Source organism: Canis lupus, chromosome 4 (genome assembly GCF_003254725.2).
Source record: "Canis lupus dingo isolate Sandy chromosome 4, ASM325472v2, whole genome shotgun sequence".
Classification (NCBI taxonomy): domain Eukaryota; kingdom Metazoa; phylum Chordata; class Mammalia; order Carnivora; family Canidae; genus Canis; species Canis lupus.
This window is the reverse complement of record NC_064246.1, coordinates 29327869-29351272: the sequence shown is the minus strand read 5'-3', so window position 1 is coordinate 29351272 and position 23404 is coordinate 29327869. Positions and strand designations below refer to the sequence as shown.

Here is a 23404-nt window from a genome sequence, read left to right as displayed (position 1 = left end):
AGGCACAATTAAATCTTAAAAAAACCTCAAGTTCAAAATGACATACTGGGATTCGGAGCGGGCCATGAGTGGGCACTAGCTCCATGCCAGCCTGCCCTGCTGTGTGACCTTGGGGCAGGCAGTCCCTTCACCAGCCTGGGCCGTGGGCTGACTGTGTTTCCCTGCCTGTGGTTAGTGGCTTGGGAGCTCCCTGAGGAGCTGGGTGTGCTTGCAGGGCAGGGGCTTGTTTTTCCCTGAGCAGGCTCCCCCGTGAGGCTGATGCTTCTCTGCCAGGCCCTGGGAGAGTTTCCTCCAGCAGCTGAGGCTTGGGGGGTGGGGAGGCAGAGTGAGGGCAAGTGTGCCAAGCAAATGTCCCATGACATGAGGGGCAGCAGGCCCTGGCAGGGAGGGAGCGAAGGGCATCTTGTGCCAGCCAAAGTCGCCAGCTCATTCTTCCCATTGGGTTGGGGTCTGCACAGCCCTCCCTGGGGTGGTGCTAACGAACTCAGCCTCGGGCCCACCGATGGGGTCCTTCCCTGCAGAGATGAGCCAGCCTCTCCCTCGGGACCAGAGCGGCATCGATCAAGGTAAACACCGCCCTCACCCAGAGCCTCTCTCCCTCTCCCAGCTCTGCCAGCACAGAACTCTCTGTTCCTGGGGACCAGAGGCTGAGCTGGCTCTCCCACCCGATCGATGGATGACTTCACCAAGAGTGACGCCTAGCAGGCACCAAGACGGTCCTCGGGGAGGCCTAAGGCTGCTCTTGGGACCGCTGCCCACCCTTGCCCCCTGGTTGACCTCTGCCGGGAGGCAGAGCACCGGTAGAGGAGGGGCTCACGTCACCCCCCCCGCCCCCCCGCTGGCTGACCTTGGGCAAAACTGAACCTCCGTTTTCTCGCGCCCTAAATGGGAATACCTGGCCAGTCTATACTCCCCTCACAGGGAAGCTGCCAGAAAAAGAAGGTGCTAAGAAGACAGAAGATGGCTTTACTGAATGGACTCATCCTGCACTGTCACACCTGTGGGCTCTGGACCAGCATCCTCACGTCACTTCTGCTTCAGGTCTCCATCCTCATAGGCCAGTGCTGCCCAGTGGAACTTTCTATCACAGTGGAAACGATCTACAACCCGAACAGCCACATGTGGCTGCTGAGCACTTGAAATGCGGCTGCTACAAAGGAGAAAACTCAACTTTTACTTTTAGTTCACTGAAATTTATCAACAGCCACACATGGCTGGGAGCTATCATATTGGATGGTATAGTTCTTGATGCACCTGCCACCCTTACCCCCTGGGGTGTGACCCAGAAAGAGCCAGCAGGAAACTCCCAGGCAGGATTTGGGCTGAGTATCGGTGGGGGCACCTTTCTCAGTCTGACTGGCTGACACCAGAATGGGGACTCATCCGACAGTTCCCAGGGGCTGAACAGGACCTGGCCGCTGGGTGCTCAACCAGCACTAACTCAAATCCAGAAGTGCTCTTGCTGCCCCTCTATCCCCTTCCCCATCCTAGCCGGGAAAGCAGCTCCAGACCCGCTCATGCAGTCCTCACAGCAGTCGCCGAGGGTCCGCCACCTGCCAGGCACTGCAGTGGGCACCAGGGTACACGGTGATGAGGAGTTATGGTCCTTGCCTTCAGGGAGTCCAGAGTCGAGGCCTCTCCTTCCAGTGGGACCTCAGACCGGTTAAGCTCCTCGGTCCCCTACTGGGTGGTCTCGGGGTTTCACACATGTTTTCCCATCTGAAGCCGGGGTTCCCAAGTCCCTGAGTGCACAGGCCCCGGTGAGACCAGGGAGCTAGGTGGAGGCGCCCAGCGGCAGTGCTGGGGAGTGGAGACGGCGTTGTGAGGCAAGGCAAACCCTGTGCAGCCTGCTGCTTCCGGTTCAGACCCAGATTCTCACCAAAGCATCGCTGTTCGGTGGTTTCTCACTAAGGAAGTTCACGGTAAAAATAGCTCAGGAGGGGACTTGAATCCAGCTAGTTGGGGGGTAGTCATGGCTTAGCTGATACACAAAAAGGGGAACAGGCTTGTTAGTAGCCACATGGACCCCACAGCTCAGATTCCCACTCCCACCCCCAGCCCCTGCCATGGGACAGAGCCTTTTGCCCTGTAGTGGATGGGAGGTGAGCATTCTGCCCCAGGACCAGAGGGGCCTGAGGCCCTACACACCATCACGGTCACCCTGGATTCAGGGTGGTACCATCGTATCTACTCCAACTCACAGCCCGGCAGGATTTCTGGCCCATACTGCTCCCCGCCTCCAGGCTGGGCCATTAAGAAGCACTCTGGCACCAGCTCGTTGCCAGTTGCCTCACAAAACCTTCCTGCTGGAAGAGCCACCGGTCATGCCCAGTGCCCACCTGGCAGTTGGGCCTGACAGTCAAGGGCAGGGGTCTTGGCCCCCCATCCTGAGAATGACAGTTACCTGAAGCCCGTCTCAGGAAGTGCCACCTCCCTGCAGGTGCAAGGGATTAGGGCAGGGAAAGTCACAGCCCTGAACTCACCCAGTCTCCTCAGAGCGGGCTTCCCGTTGGCCCCGGGAACCGGGACCTATTTAGTGGCTTGGGCACCAAGCCTAGGAAGACCCTGACACCAGAACCATGCACTCAGGCCCCAGAAACAACCTTTTGGCCCCGCTGCCTTCTGAGAAAGTCTCGGGGGCACCCGGGTGGAAGGCACCTTCCTCCTGGCTGGTGCAACCCCCCCCCTTCTCCAGCCGGCTTCCCAGCAAACACTTGTCAGAAGTCCGTTCCGCACCCACCAGCTCTCCGAAGGGCGCCGCAATGGTGGCATCACCAGCGCCCGTGGGGGGCTCGGGGCTGCAACCTGACAAAGGAGCAGCTTGAAGTTAAAGACCCTGGGCCGCTGCCTGGTGCTGTGCTAGGAAGGCTTCCCGGCCCGTTCTTATTTGTGCAAGGGGGGACGATGGAGGATGGAGCCTTGTAAAATGTCTGCTGGAGCGCCAAGCACACTTGGCCTCGGGGAGGGTGCAGGGGGGCGCCGGGAGGGAGCGAGCCCCCCCCCCCGCCCCGCGGGCGCACAAAACGGGCCCGGTGCACGCCTGTGCCACTCGCGGCCAAGCCTCGGGCTGACACCATGCAGCACACGGCGCTACCCACAATGCACCGGCCCTCTGTCACACACAGGCTCGCACACTCACCCCCGCGCCCGGAGGGAGCCCGGCCCGGCCCGCGGGCGCCCCGGCGCCGACCCCTGCGGCCCCGCACTCACCTGGAAGTTGCACCGGCCGCGGTCCCGCCCCGGCGCCCGCGGGGGGCTGCGGCCCGGCGGCTCAGGGCCGCGGCGAGCGTCTCCGGGCAGGGTTCAGCCGGCGCCGAACAAAGGCTGCGCGCAGGCAGCGGGCGCCGCCTGCATCCCCGCTCCGCGCCCGGGCGAAGGCGGCGGCGGCGGCGGCGGCGGCGCGGGGGCCCCGGCGGCTCCGGCGCCCGCTCGCTGCGCGCTGCCCGCTCCGAGGGCGCTCCGGCTCCCGCGCTCCCGCTCGCGGCTGCCCGCCACCGCCGCCGCCGTCCGGCTACCGCACCGCACGCATCAATTATTCATCGCCCGTCTCCAGCTTCCCGGGCGAAGCCAATCACAGGCGGAGGCTCCGCTAATGGGGCCGCCGCCGCCGAGGAGGCAGCCAGCCGCGCGCCCGGGCGCAGGCGACAGCCCCCCGGGGACGGGGATGGGCCGGGGGCGCGCGGGGGGCGGGGGCGCACGGGGCGCGCCGGCGAAACTTCCCACGGCCCGCGCGCCGCGACCACCCACCCTGCGTGCGCCCGCGGGGGGCCGGGGCGCCGCGGAGGGGGGAGGGGAGGAGGAGGAGGAGGAGCGCGCGAGGAAGATGAAAGGCTCGCAGACCTGCTCGGCGTCTCCGGGGAGCCCCGGCTCGCGCGCGCCCCCCCGCCCGCCCCCCGCCCGCCCCCCGCCCGCCGCCCGCACTCACTCGCGCGCGCAGGCCGCCGGCCCAGCCACTTGGCTGCGAGGGAGCGCGAGCGAGTAGGAATCGGAGGCAGCAGCTCACATTTCAAACTTGCACGCAGGGGTGGTGCTGGTGCACGCCGCCGCCGAGCGAGCGCACGACCCGCCGAGCGGCGCTCCAGCCTCCGGGCGGGGGCGGCGACCGGGGCCCCCTCCCCCCGCCCCGCCCCCGCGCCCGCGCCCGCGCCCGCGCCCGCCGCCCGCGCGGTTAATTGGAAGCCGCGCTGGTGCGAGCGGGTCTCCCGGAGCGCTGTCGCCGGAGGGGGCCGCCGGCGGTGGCCGACTCGGGGAGCCTCCCGCCCCCACCCACCGGCCCCCCAGCGAAGCCCCCCGGGCGGTCATGCTAATGAGGGTCCCCGGCAGGGTGGGGGCGGAGGACCGAGCCGGCCCGGGGGCGGTCTCGGCCGGCGGGGAGGGGAGGGGAGGGGCGGGGAGGGGCGGGGCGGCACTGGGTCATCCGGATGGCGACCTCGGTTTGCAGGATTTTCGGAACCGGTTAGGGGGGCGGAGGAGGAGGCAGGCGACTCGGCATCCACCCTGACCCTGGGGGCCCCCCTCCCTCCGGGATTCCCCGAGCGCGGAGCCGGGGGCAGGGGGCGCGGGTGCACGGAGCCCGACCCCCCCCCCCCGACTTCGGGGAGTTCCTGTGCCCCCGGCCAGCGGCTGCAGGGAAGCCGGGGGCGGCTGCGGTGCGCGCCTCGGCCCTGCCCCGCCCCGGGAGCTGCTGCCTTCCTGACATTGCATCCTGTGGTGGCCGCGGCCTCTTCCTTCCAGCCTGTCTTTCGCAAGGTCTCCTGGCGCTGCGCTGAGCTCGTCCCGTCTCCACCCCTCCGCCCCAGGAAGCCCACCACCCGCCGTCCTGCCCCGAGGGCTCTGCGCCCCTCCCTCTTTCCCCAACCATCACCCCCTCGGGAGAAACGTTTCCTAGCCCCCTCCCCCAGCCCTACCCACCTGCCAGTGAAAATGTCTCGGTGACCTAAGTCAAACGACTAGGAAGCGAAGGGTTCCCCCCGCCCATCCTTCATCCTAAAGAAAGGTAGCCAGAACTGTCTTTACAATCTCCTCTATACTGACCGCTGTGCCCTGCTCTCTCAGACATCACAGGGGAGCTGACCGGGTCCACTAGCCTTTGTTGCTGCTCTACACTTCACATTCCTGGATGCTCCCCTCCTTTTTCAATCTGAGCCTCTGGTTGGCCCCTAAACCATACCGTCTGTCCTGCCCGCCCTGGAAGTGGCTGAGACAAATCACTTATCTAGAAATTATATTCTTGCTCCTTGTTTGACATAAATCGTTAGCAGGCTCTAATCCCACCCACTGCCACTTGAAATATCACTTTCGGGGATGGCATTTGGAAATGCAGTTGTCATGGGCTTTCCCTCCGTGGAGCTGGTTAAATAGATTAATTCATACTTCATAACTTGCTGCCTTTTGGACAAGAACTAACTTCCTGCAAGAGAGATTAATTGGCGTCCCCTTCCTGCAGGGCCAACCCCAGGGGCAGCCAGGCAAACAGGGACTTCTCTGCTCTGCAAGAATTCCCTGGTCTCACCTCTTCCAAGGAGTCTTCCTTATTTTGGGTTAGGATGGTCTCTGTGTGGGACAGTCATTTAAGTGAGATATTTGTTGGGGGCTCTGCCCTCCCAAGCAGCCCCATAGGGGTTTGGGATGTCAAGACAGAAGAGCCCTATGGCCCCATAAAGACTTTCCCATCTTTCTTACTTTGGCTGACCCAGTCCCCACTTGCAGATCCCCTAGACAGTGTTCTCCAAAGCCCAGTGCTCAGCCAGTGACCCCCTGGGAAACAGAGCCTGACAATCTGGCCCAAATTTCGGAAGAAAACACTGAGACAGAAGTCCTCAAAACCAGATTTCTAACATTAACCTGGTTTTAACATGTCACATCACCCTGAATTCAAATAGCCAAGATTTCAGATAACCGGAATACACTCCTCCTGGATCCTCCCCTCCCAGCAATTCTGCGTGATGGTAGTTCGCCGTGCCGATCTGATCCTCAGTGCCTGCTGATCCTCAGTGCCTGCCGAGCCACCAAAGACCTGAATGTTTGGAACTTCCAGGTTCATTCTTGAAATTCCCTGTATGTGTTGGTACCAAGTAGCCGGCCCCCAGGCACTGAGTTCAGAAAAACCACTTCCTGTCCATTGAGCCAGAATCTGGCAGACTGGAGCTGAGGTTTATACCAGAGGGACACAGACCTGGCGTCACTGCCTGAAAACTAGTAAGACAGCCCCACCAGTCCGCCTCCTCAGCCTCCCAGTTCCGCCAGGACAGGGTGGGAGAAAAGCATTAAGATGCTTATTTAAATTCCTCAGGCTGGGACCAATTGTTTTTGACTTTCTCCAGGTAAGCCAAAGAAAAAAAAAAAAAAAAGGAAAAGAAAAGAAAAGAAAATATTATCCCGGAGCAGATTTACGTAACCAGGAAAACAAATTGTTCTCAAGCATCCCTTCCCCAGCCGGCACACAAGGCCTCCAGGCCGGAGCTGGGGTTTTCACATGCTAATTTCCAGGCCCGCAAGGCCCTATCAGGCCCACTAGGTTAGCGAGCTCATATTAATACCACAGGTCCCGAGTATACAGAAATACGGGTACTGTAACCAGTTCCTGCTTCAGAAGGGCTTACTCCTCATTTGACGTTCCAACTCCGTGGCTCCAGCTTCCAAAGATCTGCTCAAAAGCCCGAGCCCAAAGTGGCCTGCTCCACCCCCTGGGCGCACGCCTTGATAAGGATCTGCAGGAAAGGGACCGCAGACAAAGGCGCCCTCCACCTCTGCCGGCAGTCACTCGGCGAGCTCTCCGAGTGACCCCGGCGAGGGGGGCACAGCCCGGGGGGAAATGACTTGGGAGGCAGAAGAAAGGAAGAAGAAAAGGGAGAGTTGCGGCCCCAGTGCCCCGGCTCCTTGATGAATGCCCGCGAGCGCTTGGGAAGCCTGATGTGGGGATCAATAGCGGGTGGCTTTTCTTGCGGGTGTTTGAACTCCTCCTGCCATGGGCCCTGGCGAGGAAGAGCCGCCAATAAATCACAGCGCTGCAGCCAGGAAGGCAGCAGTGGCTCGTTCCGGAGGATTCTTCCCCTCGCTGGGGAAACCTGTCATGCGGAACCCACTCCTGCAGGACCATGGGGGGAGGGGACCACAGTTGTGGCTGGAGGTGCAGGAAAAGCATCTTCCCGGGCTCCCAGGCTACCCTACAGGGGGCAGGGCCGCCTGGATCCCATCCGGGCCCAGGCCGGTAAGGAGAGAAAGAGCAAAAAGAGCAGAGCCACCCAGGAGGTATGTTCCCCCAGGGGTCGACAGCAGCTCCGCCCAGGGTTTCCAGCAAGGCTTTGTGTGGGAGGCCTGGGGGGCAGACAAAAGCCAGGCTCCCTCTGACCGAGGCTGAGGGGAGGCAGAACAATGAGCCCAATGGGAGGCTCTTCTGGGCCTTCCCTTCTCAAGAGCTGGGTCTTTCTCAAGCAGGGCCTGCTGATTCAGCAGGTCTCAGCAAGGATCCCGATGACTCAGAGATGTCACCCATGCAGGCTGGAGCACTCAGAGGGAGGATGAAATAGCCAGGGAGGCCCCGGGCCGGTGTCTACATGAGTGTGACCGGCGTGGGTGGAGGACCTAGGAGCTGCCTGGGTCGTCCACCTTCATGCAACTGGCCCACTTCAGGACCCATGGAGAAGTTTGGTGTCCAAAATGTTCAATAAAGGAATGCATACGTACTCGGGGTAACAGGTCGTGGAGCATCTGCCTCACTGCCAGCTTGGCTGGCCCAGGAAGGCTCAAGCAACTGCACTGGGGGCAGGGGTCGACTCAGGGCCTTTGCCTTCCAGAGACCTTCTCCTGCCCACTTCTGAGGGGCCAGGGCACCAACTCCCATGGCTTTTGATAATGCTTGTTCCCTCTGTCCCCTTTCCCTTCTTCCTTCCCCCAGGTCCATCCCCTCGATTCTACTCCCACACTCCTGAGGAAGGAAGGCACTGACTGAAGTCCAGCAACCCAGCCAATGGAGGTGTCCCTGTCCCTGCCTCAGAACCCCACCCACACGTGGGGGCAGCGGGAGGGCGCACTCCTACTTGGGAAACAGCTGGGACCCCCTGAGCTGGATCCAGGCCTCTCCTGTTTCCTAATCATACAGAGCTCACTGTGGGTGACTGGCTGTTTGCTGTTCCAGGCACTTTCTGAATGTCAACATGTGGTCCCTACCCTCTAACAAGGTGTGATTATTATTCCCACTCTATGGACCACAACACTGAGGCACAGGGAGGTCTGGACAACTCGCCAGAAGGATTTAAACCACTTGCCCAAGTCTGCACAGAACCGTCATATTATATTCCTAAGATGGGACTCGAAGATCCAGAAGACAGTGACCATCGAGGTCACTCCAGCGAGCTGGAGTGATGAGAGCTGTATGACTCTTGTTCTCTGTTGCTTCCAGCACACCAAACCACATTACATATACAGAAGGATTTTCTTTGTGTTTCTTTATCCTATTCACCGTGATTGTAAGCGTGCACCTGACATCTTGGTTGGCCAGGCCCCACCCGAGGGGAGGCTGGGGTGGTGGTAGAGAATGAGACCTGCCTGGATCAGAACCTCCTATCCCTGCACCCTGCCCCCCTTCCTGGATTTCTCCCCCAGCAGGGCCCTCAGCCCAGACTCAGACTGCATTCCCAGAAGGCTGTATTTGGCTTCTGCCCAAATCTTATCATCATTTTTTTTTTTTTTCCAGAAAACAAAACCCACCCCTGCCCCACACCTCCACTTGGCACCTCTGAGAGGCCCTGACGATTGCAAGGTTAATGGGGACCCAGGAGAGCCTCCTGCCAGGCCAAAGGAAGAGAGATAGGGGAAGGAACCCAGGAGCCAGGCACAAGATGGGCGGTCTGGTAGTGGTAGCTTCAGTCTCCAAGAGCTGTCTGTCCTTCAGCTGCTCAGCTGGGAAGGGGGCCACCCCCTTAGGCTGTCTGCCCATGCTACTGGGGCAGAGAGGCTGGCAGACAGGAAGGAACTGGCCATGTCCCTGCTAGCTGAGGAGCTGTGGATTTGGAGGCTGAGACTCAGGAAACAAGTACTGACTAGCTGGTGGCCATGGACAAGTCACCTAGGCTTCCTGGGCCGGTATCTCCTCCTTCATACGACGGCAGTGAAAGCACCTAACACCAGGTCCTCAGGGCGACCAAAGGAGGTATCGGTGATAATTCTTGAGAAGCTGAGTGTGTGCTGTGATGCTGTGGGTTGAACTCTATCCCCCCCAAAATATGTGAAGTCCTCGTCCCCACTACCCGTGAGTGTGACCTTATTTGGAAATAGGCCTTTGCCGATGATTGAGTTAAGATGAGGTCATTGGGGTGGGCCCTACTCCCATAGGACCGATGTCCATTTATAAAAAGCAGACATCTGGACACAGAGACACACACGCACAGGGGGAAGTTTGCCTAGTGGTAATGGCGTTATGGTGCCACGAGCTGGGAGAGAGGCCTGGGACAGATCCTTTCCTAGTGTGTTCAGAGGGAGCACGGCCCTGCTGACACGACACCCTGATCTCAGCTGGGGCAGACTCTGGCCCTCAGCGCCCTGCAATTCTGTGGTCCAAGCTGCGGGGCAGGTGGTACTTTGTTATGGCATCCCTAACAAAACCACGTGCCCCGTGACACTGCAGAGTCGAAGTCACAGGACGTCCCTCCTCTCCTCAAGTCCCTTCCTGCCGTGCCTCTGGCTCAGTCAGTGTGTGAAGCCCCACAGCCCTTACGATTACCCACAAGACCCCGCGTGACCTGGTCCCTGTCACCTCCCCGACCTCATTTCCTTCTAGTCTGCCCTCGGCTAACTCGGCTCCAGCCTCCCTGGCCTTCTGACCGCAGGTGCCCAGGGTGGTGCACCCGGCACGCTCTTCTCCAGGTAGCCAGGCTCACGGCCCACCTCCTGCAGGACCAGGACGTGGCTCGGGTGACCCCTTCTCGGGCAGCCTTCCTCTGCCACAAAGGCGGCCCCTCCCCACACTTCCTCCCACTCTTTCCTGACTTCCCTCGTCCCTTTGCATTTGTGACTGCTTATTTCTCTCGTTAACGCTGTGTCCTGGCCAGAAGGCAAGCTGCACGTCAACAGCGACTTCTGTCTGTTGTGTATGTGTGGCGTGGACAGGATCTAAAGGATGCCAGGCACATGCAGGTTTCTGCTGTAGGAACGAATCAAGAACCAGCTGCCTGAATGAATGCGTGAGTCAAGGAGTGACTGAGTGCACGGGAGGCGCCTGCCCGCCTGCCCGCCCGCCCAGAGATGAGGCCCCGAACCACCATCTGGGAGAACACGGGGTGGCTTCTCAGCGGAGGCAGCCTGTTCAGACAGGAAGCCCAGGCCTGCTAACAAAGGGGCCGCCGGAGGTGGTGGGGAGCTCGCCACCCAGGCCTCTAATGAATCTCTTTCCATTGATTTCTGGAGTTGCCTTTGAAGGGAAGGGCCAGCCAAGGCAGCTCGAATGTCTGTGCCTCAGCAGTCCTGGGGTTTTATTGCTTCTCCCAGGACACAGCTTTGACAGGGGGCTTCCGGACGCCCCTGGGTTGGATTGACATAAGCTCCCTGCAGTTGGAAAGGCAATTTCCCTTCCCGCTGAAGCTGTCTGCCTCCCTGCCTCCCTGCCTCCCTGCCTCTGCAGCATTTCTCCCCGTCCCCGGCCGTCCTGGGCCAGGAGCAGCTGAATTCCACTCCTGACACTCCCCAGACAAAGGCTCAAGCAGGCCCCGGGAGGATGCCCTCCGCCTTGCAGACTGAGTAATGAAGCTCAGACAGGGAAGGGGTTAATAAGACAACGCACACAGTCTGGCCCAAGGCTGGGGGGCCGTGGAGCTGAACGCAGGCTGCTCCAGCAACCACCGACCCCACTGTGCCCCCTGAGTCTGCATAGCCTGTTACAGCCAGCCCCTTGCCTGTAGAGCCTCTACTTGACCATTTGGGATCATCAACTCATTTGGCGCTGGAGTAAAGAGCCCCTAGCCTCATTTGGAATGAGGGAACTGAAGCTCAGAGAGGGGCCAGGGCTTCCGGCAATACCACGAGAAATTAGTGGTAGAGCCAGGACTAGGCCTAAGACATCTGGCTTGTTCCAGAGCCTCAAGCCATGTCTCCCGACGCTGGTTCCCACCAAGTATACGGTCAAGGGCATGTGCTCCAAACTGTAAAGTGCTAGACAGATCTGAAGGCCTACTGTTCTAAAGGGCTCTTGTCCATCAGCTGCCTCTTTTTGAGCTGATGGGATTTGGATGTGGAGGGTCTGCACCACTCTGTCTTCCTTTCCTCCTCCTCACAGGGACGTTGGGGGCCAGACTCTGGACCCTTCGGCTCCTTTCCTCATCCATAGGGGGTCATGCACATCAAGAATGTGGGGTGGGGGCATCGAATTTGGGCTCAGAAGGACAGTCAGGACTGCCCTGGAGGTAGTGAGCACCCTGTCACGTGGGGTGTGTAAGCTGAGGATGAGAAAATGCAGAGGGCATCTTAGGAGTAGTAGGTTAGGGCTTCTGTGGCCATTTCTGCTCTGGGGTGCTCTCCTAGGTAAGAGGAGAAGATGGGTGCTTGAGAAGCATGCCCAAGCACCTCAGTATGTTCCGGGCAGCAATACAGCAGCTCTGTGAACCTTCTGAACCCATTGAAGTTCATCAGGAACCCCGCATCACCTGTGTGATGATCATCTTCCTTCCTCTTTTGACAGTCCTGAGTGAGAGGACACTGCCCCCGCTGCCCACTCCCTGCCAGCCCCTTGCACCCAGCCCACAGCAGCCCAAGGAACCTGGCAGCTTCCTTCACTCCCCCGTGTGGTCTCAGGTGTCCCCCCTCTCCCTAGGGCGCCCAGGGGTGTGGGGGGGAAGCGGTTGGACATGAGCAGACAGGCCACGTAGGAATGTCTGTCTGGGGAAAATCCAAAGTGGCCGCCAGGGCAGGGCAAGGAGTGGGAGGCTTGATGTTGAAATCGGGATCTGCAGAGCTGAGCTTGGCAGGTGGGAACAGCACACCCCTCCCTCCACCGGAGGCCAAGTCCCCAGCTGAGAGATGCTGCCAGGAGAGAGGCTGGGGGCTTGTTGTGTAGCCAACAGCACATCACTGTCTCTCTGCGACACAGCTTCCCCATGCAGTGTGGACATCTAGTGCAGATGCTGGCCTCTCTGCTACTAGGGGCACTGGTCTCACTAAGTCTGATTGGGAAGGTCCCAGGAAGAACCGTCACAATTGAGCTGATACCCCACCTCTCCCCAGGAACAACCTATAAAGGATGGAGCAAGCCAGGCAGGGTGCCTATAATACACACAATCCTCTTAAGACAAAGAAGCCAGTTCTGAAGTAGTGGGCCCGCTAACATCCGTCCTGGCAAATTTATGTGCAGTCTGTCTGTACACATATCCTTCTTGGTAGACCCTGAGCTGCGCGAGAGCAGGGATTTTGTCTGTTTTGATTACTGCTCTATCCCTGGTGGCTCTGGACCTGGCACATAGTAGGTGCTCAACAAATACTCATTGAATAACAGTTACTCACCAAGTCATTATCCCATGTCAGTGGCACCTCAGCTCTACCTTCTTTATAATGTTCGGTATGCCTTAACTGTTTATAAGGAGCATATATTACTTTTGTGATTAGAAAAAAAAAAACACCCCATACAACCCCTTTCATTGTAGAATGAAATGAGTCCAAAGTTAGGACTTTCTCCTCCGAAAGGTGCCGTACCCAGTCTTCAGAACCAGTAACTCCACAGCGAAGCTTAAAACAAATCCCAAGTCACTAATGGAACTTCCGAGGCACAGCTATGGGCTGGCCACGGGCAAGAGGCATTGCTGGAGACTTAGCATCTGTACCTTTCCCTCGACACAAGGCACAGTTCCACCCCAGCAGGCTCTTTTATGGACACCCAGAAGAGCATCTACACTGTTTTCTCTGCCTCTGGCTCCTCGGTGCCCCCTCTACCTGCTACGGTTTTATAAAAGGCAAATCTGACCACATAACTACCTTCTCGAAAACCTTCCGTGGCTCCCCAGTGCTGCCAGGCTCAGGTTCAAGCTTGAGCTCCCTAGATTGGCACTCAAAGCCCTGGAAGTCTTATGGTAGCTCTAGGAAGGTCCTTCTGCTACTCTCAACCTGAGTTGCTCTTATCTAGATGCCTCCAGCAAGTCCCTTAAAGGCACTGATAAACCCTGGCTGGCCTAGCTTCCTTGGAGGTAGGCTCACTGCAAAAACCCAAAATACCAAACAGTGTTGAACAGTGCCTGGGTGCCTGCCTGCAGCCGGCAGGGGAAACGGCCACAAATCCAGAAGTGACACAGAAGCTGAACCCTACCCTGCCACCACTCTGAGGGCCTGTCTAGAGGGATGAGGAGCTGGGACCTCTGATGAATTTGAAAGGCGGGGCAAGCCATGAGCCAACAGCCTGAGTTGGGATGCCCAAGGGGTGGAGGGAAAGAAATGAGCCCAGAGATCTCACCTCTGGGGATGTGATGGTTTGGAGCCAAGCAGCACTTCCTTTTCCCTGACTCAGTTTCTCCACTCGGAATGCAGGCAGTATTCTGGGATGCATGGGAGGAAGGCACAGCCCTGGGAACCAAGCCAGCGCTTCCGCTGCTCCCCCTCAGCAAGGGGAGCCCACGCCTCCCTCGGGCCCCAGACAGACCTGGGAGTGTGGTGTGTAATTGAATTTGGCCTAATTACCTAATTGCGCTGAGGAACAACCAGTACTGACAGGGGCCTCGAGTGTCGAGGGGTGACTGGAAGCCAGGAGCCAAGTGGCAGCCTCCAGATTCCTTAGGCATTCAGGGGAGCAGTGCTAGACACCAGCACCTTCATATTTCTTAATCTCTCAGTTGCTCGGAACCCTGGGAGGCAGGTGGCATTGTTCCCATTCTACAGGTGAGGAAACCGAGGCCCAGAGCATTTTGTGCAGGGATATCAAGTTGGAAAAAAGAAGAGAGGAGGGTGCATTGCTTCTGCACCCAAGGCTTTTGCACATGCTTTTCCCTCTGTTTGAAATGCCTTTCCTTTGCCCTCCTCTCTGGGCAGATTTTCTCCTGCTAGGGTCATTTCCTCGAGAAAGCCTCTCAGCTGATCACCATGACATCATCACTGGAGGGTGTTTATTCCAAATCTGTCCTCTCTACCAAGTCAAGTTCCCAGTGGGTAGGGAGCACACCTGCGTCACTCGCCCTGTGCCCAGGCATTCAGCCTAAGGCCTGGGACGCGGTGGTGGCCCAATGAGTGGCTGAAAAACCTCTAAATCCCGGGTCTTTTGCAGACAGAGTGTGTTGGTTTCCTGACATCACTGGCCTGGGCCCTGGGTGGTGGGGTGGGGGTGGGGTCTCATCTGTAGGAGGCTGTCCTGCACCCGGGCTGTCCGAGGAGTCCCTCAGAGTCACAGTGAGGGTGCAGGGCAGACACACCCTCCAGACCTAGTGGTCTCCAAGACGGATGGACAGACGGCCGCCCTGTGAGGCCCTGGAGTGAAGGGACAGGCCTAGTCACCCAGCTTGCAAACAGATCCAGAACTGGAAGGCCGGCCTGCCCGAGTCTGGGACCTGGCCTCACTGCCTCGCACCGGGGTCCTCAAACTCCAGAGCAAACAAGCCAGGGACAAGTACTTAATATACAGAGAGACAAGTACTTAAATCTGAAGAAAACCCATTGAATTTCAAAGCTGGACTTTCAGGTTTTGGGAAACAAGGCAAGAGAGAGGTTATTAGACTCTCCACCAGGGCAGCTTTCAATGGGCTAATTCACAAGGCAGCCCTGCTCTGGAAACACATCAGGCCTCCCTGCCTCTGGGACCCTGGGCTTCTCTAGCGTCCTTTCTCCTTCTAGAAGGCATCTGACCTGGTACCCGAGTGTGCAGGTCTGGAGTGGGACGGCCTGAGTCTAATTCTAGCCCTGCCACAGGCTAGCTGTGTGGCCCTGAGCAAGTAACTCACCTCTCTGAGTCTCTCCTCAAAATTTCTATGAAGATGAGAGGATGCACATGCAGTATTTTGCCCAGCTTCTGGAACGTGGTCAAGACTCAATAAAAGTTAACTCTTTAATTGACTTAGTAGGAGAGAAATGATAGCATTAGAGAGGTTTAGCGCGGTAGTGCTGATAATGGTAGCATGAGCAGTAATTACAGCTGTCGTGGGAGTAATGGTGCTACTAGTAGTAACAAAAAGAGTATTAGTGGTAAATACCGTCTCACGCCAGCCCCACCCCGGGCACGAGGAGGATGCTGGGAAGATTGTTCCCTCTCTCCATGGCAGTCTCCTCTGGGATAAACACAGGGGGTTGGGCCAGGTGGTCCCCAAAGCCCTCTGCACTCCAACATCCACGTCTGAAAGTAATAGTAGTGCTATAAACAATACTATAGATGCTTACTGCTTATACTCGTTCCTTATTATTTTTTTCAAATAATTTATTTATTTGAGAGAGACAGAGAACATGGGTGGGGAGAGGGAGAGGGAGAAGCAGCCTCCCCTCTGAGCAGGGAGCCCGGTGGCTTGATCTAGGACCCCGGTCAGGACCATGACCTGAGCCAAAGGCAGACGCTTAGCCGCTGAGCCAACGGAGCCACCCAGGCGCCCCTACACACATTCCTTATTATTATATGTACCTCGTGTTCTCCAAAAGGGCACCGTCTGCCTGCTTCCCCTTCCTGTCCAACAAACAGAAGCCCCCTCCCTGACCTGGCCTTCTTCCTCTGACAGCTGATTTTTGGGTGGGAAGGGTGCTATCCACCCACCTGGCTTGCCTGTGACTGGGACCTGGCAAGCGGATACCTAGTTTGCACCACACACACACACACAGGCACAGCCGCCCTACCCCATATCATCCCATCTGACCCTCAACACTCTAACACAAACAACCCTGGCAGGGAGGTACGGTTAGCCCCATTTCCTGATACCACAGCTGAGGCCCAGAGAGGTCATGCCAGTTGCCTGAAGTGGCACAGCTTGAAGGCAGGGGAGCAGGATGCAAGCCCGGGGTGGCCTGCCTGAATGCTGGGTACTTCCCATATGGGTAATTTCTCTGCCTCACAGTGTCCCTGCCCTCTGACCCTCAGCCCAGTTCAGGGGCTCCACAGGACCCTTCCCTGCTGACACAGCCCGAGGCCCCTTTCTGCATTCAGTGAACATCCCACAAACTCTGCAGACTGACCCTTCCTTCTTCCATGAGTCATGGGTCCCTCTGTCCTGGGTTGGGTCCCCGGTGATCCAAGGCCCATGCCTGTCCACTGGCCCCCGGGAGCCAGCCCTCCGTCACAGCTGGCCTAGCTAGCACCGGGTCTTAAAGAAAGGGTGGTCTCAACATTAACAGCCTCAGGAGATTTCTCACAGGACTGGAAACCCTGCTGGTTCTGAGCTGGAGTGTCCCATGGCCCCAGGTGGCACCCTGTGTAGTAGCTGCCCCGTTGGTGGCCATGGGCTCTTATTCCACCTGGATGCCACTGTTCTTTGTGTGACACCTGGCTGCGTGGACACGGGACTGTGACACCCAGTGACCTTTGCAGTACAAAGAGGGAGCCTGGGACTAGACGCTGAGGCCCAGCCTTGGCCGAGGGCATCAGTGCCTCAGAGGAAACAGACCCCATCTGGGCAGCCACCTGCCCACTCCCTGACCTTGCTTTTTAGAGGGGGTGGTACTTTTCTGCTCCTCTTTCTTTTTCTTACCTGGGAGGAGAAGACCCAGACCCAGGAGCCCCATCCCCCCGGGGCTGAGCCCAAGGATCTCCCCCTGGAGACCCCCTAGGTACCCAGCTTCCACGGCAGCTGGGTGGGTGGCAGGCCCCCAACCCAGGGGCCTCTGGCCTCCCTTCCAGCCCCTCAGCTTCCCCACGGAGCCCAGTAGCCCTGGGTGCCCGGTGGTCCGGGGGAGGGCATGTTCCCATTTTCTCCTTCCCAGCCCGAGTGTGCAGGCACACGCGGCCCCTCGCCTCCTGGCCTCCTGGCAGACGCTTAATTGGGAGGAAGTGAGTCTAAACATCTGGGGCACACATCTGAGAGTGGGGAGCCTGGAGGAAATGGGAATACAGGCAATTATGTCACTTCCTCGGCGGCGGAGGGTACATAGGAGGGGGGCAGGAGGGGGCAGCTGGCGTTTCTGGGGCCTGGGCTGGGGCAGGACCCGGGTGCTGTACCTGTGCCAGGGACCCCGCGGCCTGGAGGGGGCTGGCTGCACCCCAGGCTCAGGCAGGGCTCCCAGGCAGGGCCAAGCTGCAGCCCGCGGGCCCAGTGGCGCATGGAGCTGCGGTCCCAAGGGGAAAGGAGAGACAAAGGAACCGAAGGAGAGAGGGAGCGAGGGAGGGGGGGGGGAGTGGGAGGAGGGGGGACCGGGAGGGAGAGGGGGGAGAGGGAGACCAGGGAGAGGAGGGAGATGGGGAGGGAGGGAGAAAGGACAGAGGCGGGGAAGGACTGTTTTCCTCAGCTTAGACGGAGGCCTGGGGTCTGGGGGCGGGGATGGAGCTTTCCCAGGCAGCCCACCAGGATTGCAGCAGCGGACCCTGGGCGCGACCTCACTCCTCACTCCTTGGAGCCCTGGCTTCCCCATCTGGAAAGGGGCTAGACCTCTGTCTCAGGGACTGTTTGTCCTGGGAGCCCAGGGCCCCCCCCCTTCGTGAAGTGATGGCAGTGAGGGGGGGGTGTCCCTCTGAACTGCCCAACCCCACGGGCTGGGAGGGGCCGCCAGGGGCTGGCCCCAGGGGGTTCCACCTAGTCGTCTTGGCTCAGCTTCACCCTCTGCTGCTGTGGGTCTGTTGACATTACCCTTCCCCTGAGCCTTGGGGTCCCTGTGAGCTCCTTGAGGGCCCAGTTTCCAGGGTTACTCAAGGGCCCATCACCACGTCTGCATGTACCACGCGCCCGTGCCCACTTGTTGAAGGGGTGAATTTAGCTGATCCTTTGCACTGAGTTCCTGCTGTCATAATTCTGTGCCTGTTTGAAAGGCAGGCTCCTCATTTCACTCCTCCTCCCCACCCCAGTGATTTCTGTTTGCAGCCAGAAGACAATAGTAGCTCTTCATCCCAAGCAGGTGAGACTGGGCCCTTTGGAATTCCCTACAGGAGTCCTGCCCCAGGCAGTGTTTCCCACCTGGCCAGCCTCAACAAGCCAGGAAATGTGCCCAGGAATAGAAAGAGGCGACTGTTAATAGCTCTGCAAGGAAAGTCAGAGTTCTCAAGCGCTGAGGTGTGTTTCTCTCCGCCCGCAGGAAGTGCAAGGGCAGCAGGCCTGGCCCAAGGTGCCCACACCTCCCTTCCAGCCACTGCCTGGCCACGACCTTGTCCCCTGTGAGGGGAATTACCACCTAGCAGAGCTTCCACTGCAAAACACAAACACCTGGTTGCCTGGGCAGCACCTTGCCAGGGTGATGTGATCCAGATGGTCCCTTGAGAGGCAGCTGGGTTGCCATGGAAACAGAATTGCTGCTGCTCTAGCCAGGAGACCCAGATTCTAAATCTGCTGGACCCCCAAGCTTGGGAGAAGTGAAGCGATTTGCATAAAGTCACACAGCGGAGTCGGTTCGGGTTCGGAGCCTGCACTGTGACCACGCAAGACTTAATCCGAATGATTATGTAGCCCTTCTGCGATGCCAGCTTGTGTTAAGTACTTTGTACTGAAGATTTCGTGAGAGGGTAGGAGGGTCACAGGTGGCAAGGACATGATGAAGGTGGGCTGAGCCTAGGTCAGCCTGACCCTGGTGCCTGAGCTTGGACCCCTACCCCATGTGGGCCCAGCTCTGGTTTCCAGATCTTGGCTTTGCATGTCCTGAGACCGGTCCTATCCCAGAAGCTCGCTGGGCCTGACTTGAGGGTGGCTGAAAATGTGCAGGCAATGAGAACTAGGGGCCTGCAGGCCGAGACCCACCATTTTCAAGGCCTGGCCTCTCCTGGCTCTGCTGTGCAGGCTGACCCAGGGTAGCTGGTGCCGGGCAAGGGGGCAGGTTCTGTTGGCCAAGATCTTCCTCTCAGACTCTGCTTGCCAGGTGTGCCCTGCGGACCAGCCAGGGGGTCACTCACAATGAGCCTGATCCCAGAGAGAGAAGGCATGACCAGGGAGGAGCAGAAACAGCAAGAGCTTGGAGTTGGGGCCTGCCCTGGTGCACACCCATCCTCCATCCTGCTCTCCTTTCTTTCCTCCTTCTCTTCAGTCCCAACCCATCAAACATCCATCCACTCAGAACCATCTATCCAATCATCCCTTGCTTTGTTACAAAGGATTTGGGTTACTTTGGGCGGGTAAAAAAAAAAAAAAAATCTCTTTGTGCATCAGTTTCGCAATCTATAAAATGGGTTGGTTCCTTGTGAGGGTCAGAGTTGATGTTCATAAAATACCCAGCACAGTGTCTGGCCTGAAGCAGGAGCTCAATAAATGTTACTTTAAACATGACTTTCTCTCTTGAGAGAATTTTTGGGAAGGGTTGCTGGGACAAAAGAGGCCCTCAAACGTTCCCAGCCCAAGGCACAGCCAACTCTCTACCCTCCACTCCAGCAGGCAGCCTGCCTCCCCATCTGGGGCTCAGCCTCCCCTTCTTGGGGGGAAGGGAGATGCATTCTGGACCCCATGTGAACCTCTCTTGGAACCTCAGGGGGAGGCCGTCACCCCACTCATATCTCCTACCCTCTCGGAGGTACGTATGGTGGCATTTATCTTGGCCCTATCTACACACACAGATTCCATATTTTCTAGGCCCCAAATCATGACACAGGGTCAGGTGCAGACTTTTGTGTAACCTCCAGGTACAGGAGGCATCCTAAGACAGTCTGAATGCCAACACCTTGGAATAAAATCGCTAACATGGACACAGCACTTACTATATCCCAGGTCCTGTCCTGAGCACTGTACATCTGTTCACCCAGTGAGTGCCTATGATGTAGGCGTTATTATTACCCCTTTTATCAAATGAGGCAACCATGGCACAGAGCAGTTAAGTGGCTTTTTCCAAGGTCACGCGGCTGGTGAGTGGAAGGCTGGGTGGGATTCATATCCAGGCCGATTGCCCCAGAGTCTATGGCTTTAACCCCCCACTCCTCTCTATGAAATAGCTGAAAGGCTTCTGGGGAAAATATTTGAAATTGGGGCTGACCAGGACACTTCAATCATAACATCTGGCATGTACTGAATGCTTACTCTGTGCCAGGCTCTCTGCCACTCACCATCCCTGGGACTGTGAGTGTTGAATAAGCTCAAAGACAGGAGGGTGTTTAACCTACCGACAAGGACAAATCACTGTCAAACACTTAATACCTCCATCTGCAAGCAGTTCAGGTGATCTTGACACGTTCTCTTGAGTCATTAAACGTGTCCTTCCCCAGACTTCATATCAACCCGTTCATAGAGAGTATGGAGCAGCCTATGGCTTCAGGGTCAGACATTCTGGTTTGAACCACAGTCCTGGCTCTTTTTTAGTCAAATGGCCTTGATCAAACGACTCAGTCTTCCCCAGCCCCAGTTCCCTCATCTGTAAAATGGGGCAGACATGGGTCTGGCTGAGATCACCATGTGGAAGACGTGGGTTCATTATTGCTACACACAGTGAGCGCCCAGTGCCAAGAAAAGGCTGACCACGTGTTGGCCATGGTCACAACAGGAAGGGGCTAGAAATCAGATTTTTTTTTTTTTTTGCCAATCCAGATGCCCTGCCCTGTAAGTCTAAACAGGCGAGATTGAGGGTCCCGGCACCCGCACCATTGCTAGTTCCCACCTGTCTGTTGAACCCAGAAGAGAATTTATAAGGCTGTGTGGCCAGCAAAGCTTGCTTCAGAAGTCCCGTCACCACCTCGCCTGCCTTCTGCCAAGCCCCTGCTCCATTTCACTCTCACGCCGGCGGATCCCCCGAAATCCCTCCTCTGTCGGTGGGAATGCTAAGCTCCATCTTAAAACCAAAGCTCTGGCTTCCTTAATCCTCTTACCTGGCTCTTTCCTCTGCAGAATTAATTGCTGCCGATGGCTTTATTAACGTCTCGGGCAGCCATGGCATCCTCAGGGCACCCCGGGGCAGTGGGGGTGGTTTTGGCAGGATCTCTGTCCCGAACGTGCCTTTGGGCTGGATGGCACGGTGGCTGCAGGGTGACGACCCTGGTGCCTGTAGGGTGGTAACTGTGGGCCTGCATCTCCCCAGAGGCTGTGTCCACTCCTCGGGGGACACATGCAGAGAAGCAGGGATGGGCTGGCCAGCGCTCTGGTCCCACTTCTGGTCCCACTTCTGCTCCCCCTGAGGCCACCTCCCCACCCCTTGGAGCTGCAGTCCCCTCCTCTTTAAATGGGGATAAGCCTGCCCTGGGGATCTCACGGGGCCGGACAAGGGAGGCTGTGTAAAGGGCTGTGTTTGTGTGTAGGATTACTGTCATTTCTCACCCACAGAATGGGACCATTCATTTATTTCAAATCTCAAGAGCGGGGACTGTGTGTGTGGTGCATTTATATATGTTTGTAGCCCTTGTGCTTGGCACAGAGTGGGACAGGACAAGACGACAGTCATTCCTTGCCTGAAAATTCTGGTTTAGTATTTTGTATTTTGAGAGGGAGTCTCACGCCCACGACCTCGTCATTCTTCCTGTAGCCATGGAGGTAGAGAAAAGGAGTGAAGGCTTTGGCCTGTGGAAGAAATGGACTTGGAAGGGCCCTGAGGTAGCGGGTGGCACCCAGGCCCCCGTGGCCTTGGCCAGGACTCTCCTCTTTGACAGGTGTGGACTAGGCCATGTGACCATGCCGAGATGCCTCGGATGGTCACGGGCCCCAACAAGAATCCATTGCTACGTCAGATCTCTTCCCATGTCTGGGATGTCACTATTTCAAGGAGGGGACTCCCAATTCCCTAAACCCCCACCTCTCTCTTTTTTTTTTTTTAACTGGCAGAGAGCTGGCCCCAGGCTCTAACAGGCACCAGACACACCTGTGGCTCAACCCAGACACAGGGCATGGGCTTTGGCATCCTGATTCGGAGAGTTAGTTTCTAAATGTGGCCAGGGAGACTGGTCTGCCAGTTAGTGGCATATGAGATAGGAAGTTGCCCCTCTTAAAATTTCTATCTTGAAAATAAGCGAGTAGCAACGTGAAGGATACAATCAATATGAACAGGACTGGAATGTGGTAGGGTTGTCGAGGATGGGCTGCAAGCGATGGAAATGGTGGCAAGTGCCTTGCTCTGGCCCTGTGGGTGCTTGGTCGCAATGCCCTCTGCTTCCTGTGTGTGCCTCTGACTGTGCCGGGCTTCGTCACTAAGGCAAACCCTGGAGGGGGCATCCACGCCTCGACCCCAAGCAGCCCTCAACCGATAATAATGGACACCAGCTGCAGGATAAATAACTCCTTGTCCTTGCTTCTGGGGCCGAGAGGCGGGCTCCACGGTCTCCTGGAGCTCCCTGGCAGGTGGTCACAGCAGGTACAGTGCTTAACAACAGATTTTCATTGAACTCCTTCCCTTCCCTGTCTTTCCCTGCTTCTCAATGGGTGTTCTCTGGGATCCTCCAGAATAAACCTCTTACACCGGCATGTTGGTTGCGGGTTGCATTTGGGGAACCCAAATTCAGATGCACATCACTAGATAGAGGAGCCCCCCGCAGCCTCCCCTCCCCTTGCAGGAGCCTGGTCAATCCCTCCCCGCCCCTCCCAGACCCCCACCCCAATCACACAGCCTGAGTATGTGCAGCTGGGGCCCTGGACTGGGGCTGTGAGGGTCCAGGTAGGAGAAGCAGCCTCATCCCGAGAGGGCTCCCGACTGCCTGTCGGGGTCCCGGCCCCCAGACGCCCCCCTGCGTAAGCCGATGCCCTCAGCCCTCTGCCCCCTCGCCTTCTGGACAGGCCTGGAAAGCAGATATGTACCAGCTGGGCCTCAGGCAGCTGTGTCCTTGCACACCCCGGCTCTGTGGGGGAGCCAGCGATGAGCTAATCCCGCCGAAGAGAGGGAGACAGGAAGAGTAGCCTCCTGACAAGCAGAGGCCTGCCCCCGGGGGCTCCCGGGGAACCAGAGAGAGAAAACTGCTGAGCCAGCCTGGAGACAAGGGCACTCTCGTCTCGCTCCACCCCTGCCAGCACCAGCCAAATGCCAGAGGAACCAACAATGCCCGTGGCTGCTTCTGCTTAAAAACAGAATCTGTGCTTGCTCCCCGCAGAAAATGTGGGAAATAAAGTGTCACCGCCCTACCCACCTACTCCCCTGCACCCCCCCGCCCCATTCCAGATAGATCCATTATTTATAAGTTGACATTTGGGTATATTTTGTTTTCTGTTTCCTGTGCACCTGGTTGAGGTCACACTGAACTTAACCATTTTCGTTACCCTTCTGAAAATTAATATTATATCCTAAGCATTTCCACGTAGTAATTCTTGAGAGACTGGTTTTACTGGCTGTGGGGCGGCCATGGAAATACTCAGCTCTGTCTTTCCAGGGCCCTGTAGCTGCATCCCAGTCTGTCCTCTCCCATTCTTCGGTGGCACTGCCTGGCTCCCCA

At 57.7% G+C, this 23404-nt stretch overlaps 1 protein-coding gene across 10 annotated transcripts in view; it reads right to left on the bottom strand.

The window, feature by feature from the left end:
* ZMIZ1 (zinc finger MIZ-type containing 1) overlaps positions 1–23404 on the bottom strand; it is a 231491-nt gene that overhangs the window by 64099 nt on the left and 143988 nt on the right. The window contains exon 1 of one of the 10 annotated variants that reach the window (XM_049109082.1): positions 3211–3343. The exons of the other annotated variants lie outside the window; for them this stretch is intronic. The gene's annotated coding sequence lies outside the window, so the exon portion shown is untranslated. Of the gene's footprint in view, positions 1–3210; positions 3344–23404 lie in introns of those variants that run through there. 10 annotated transcript variants of the gene reach the window in all.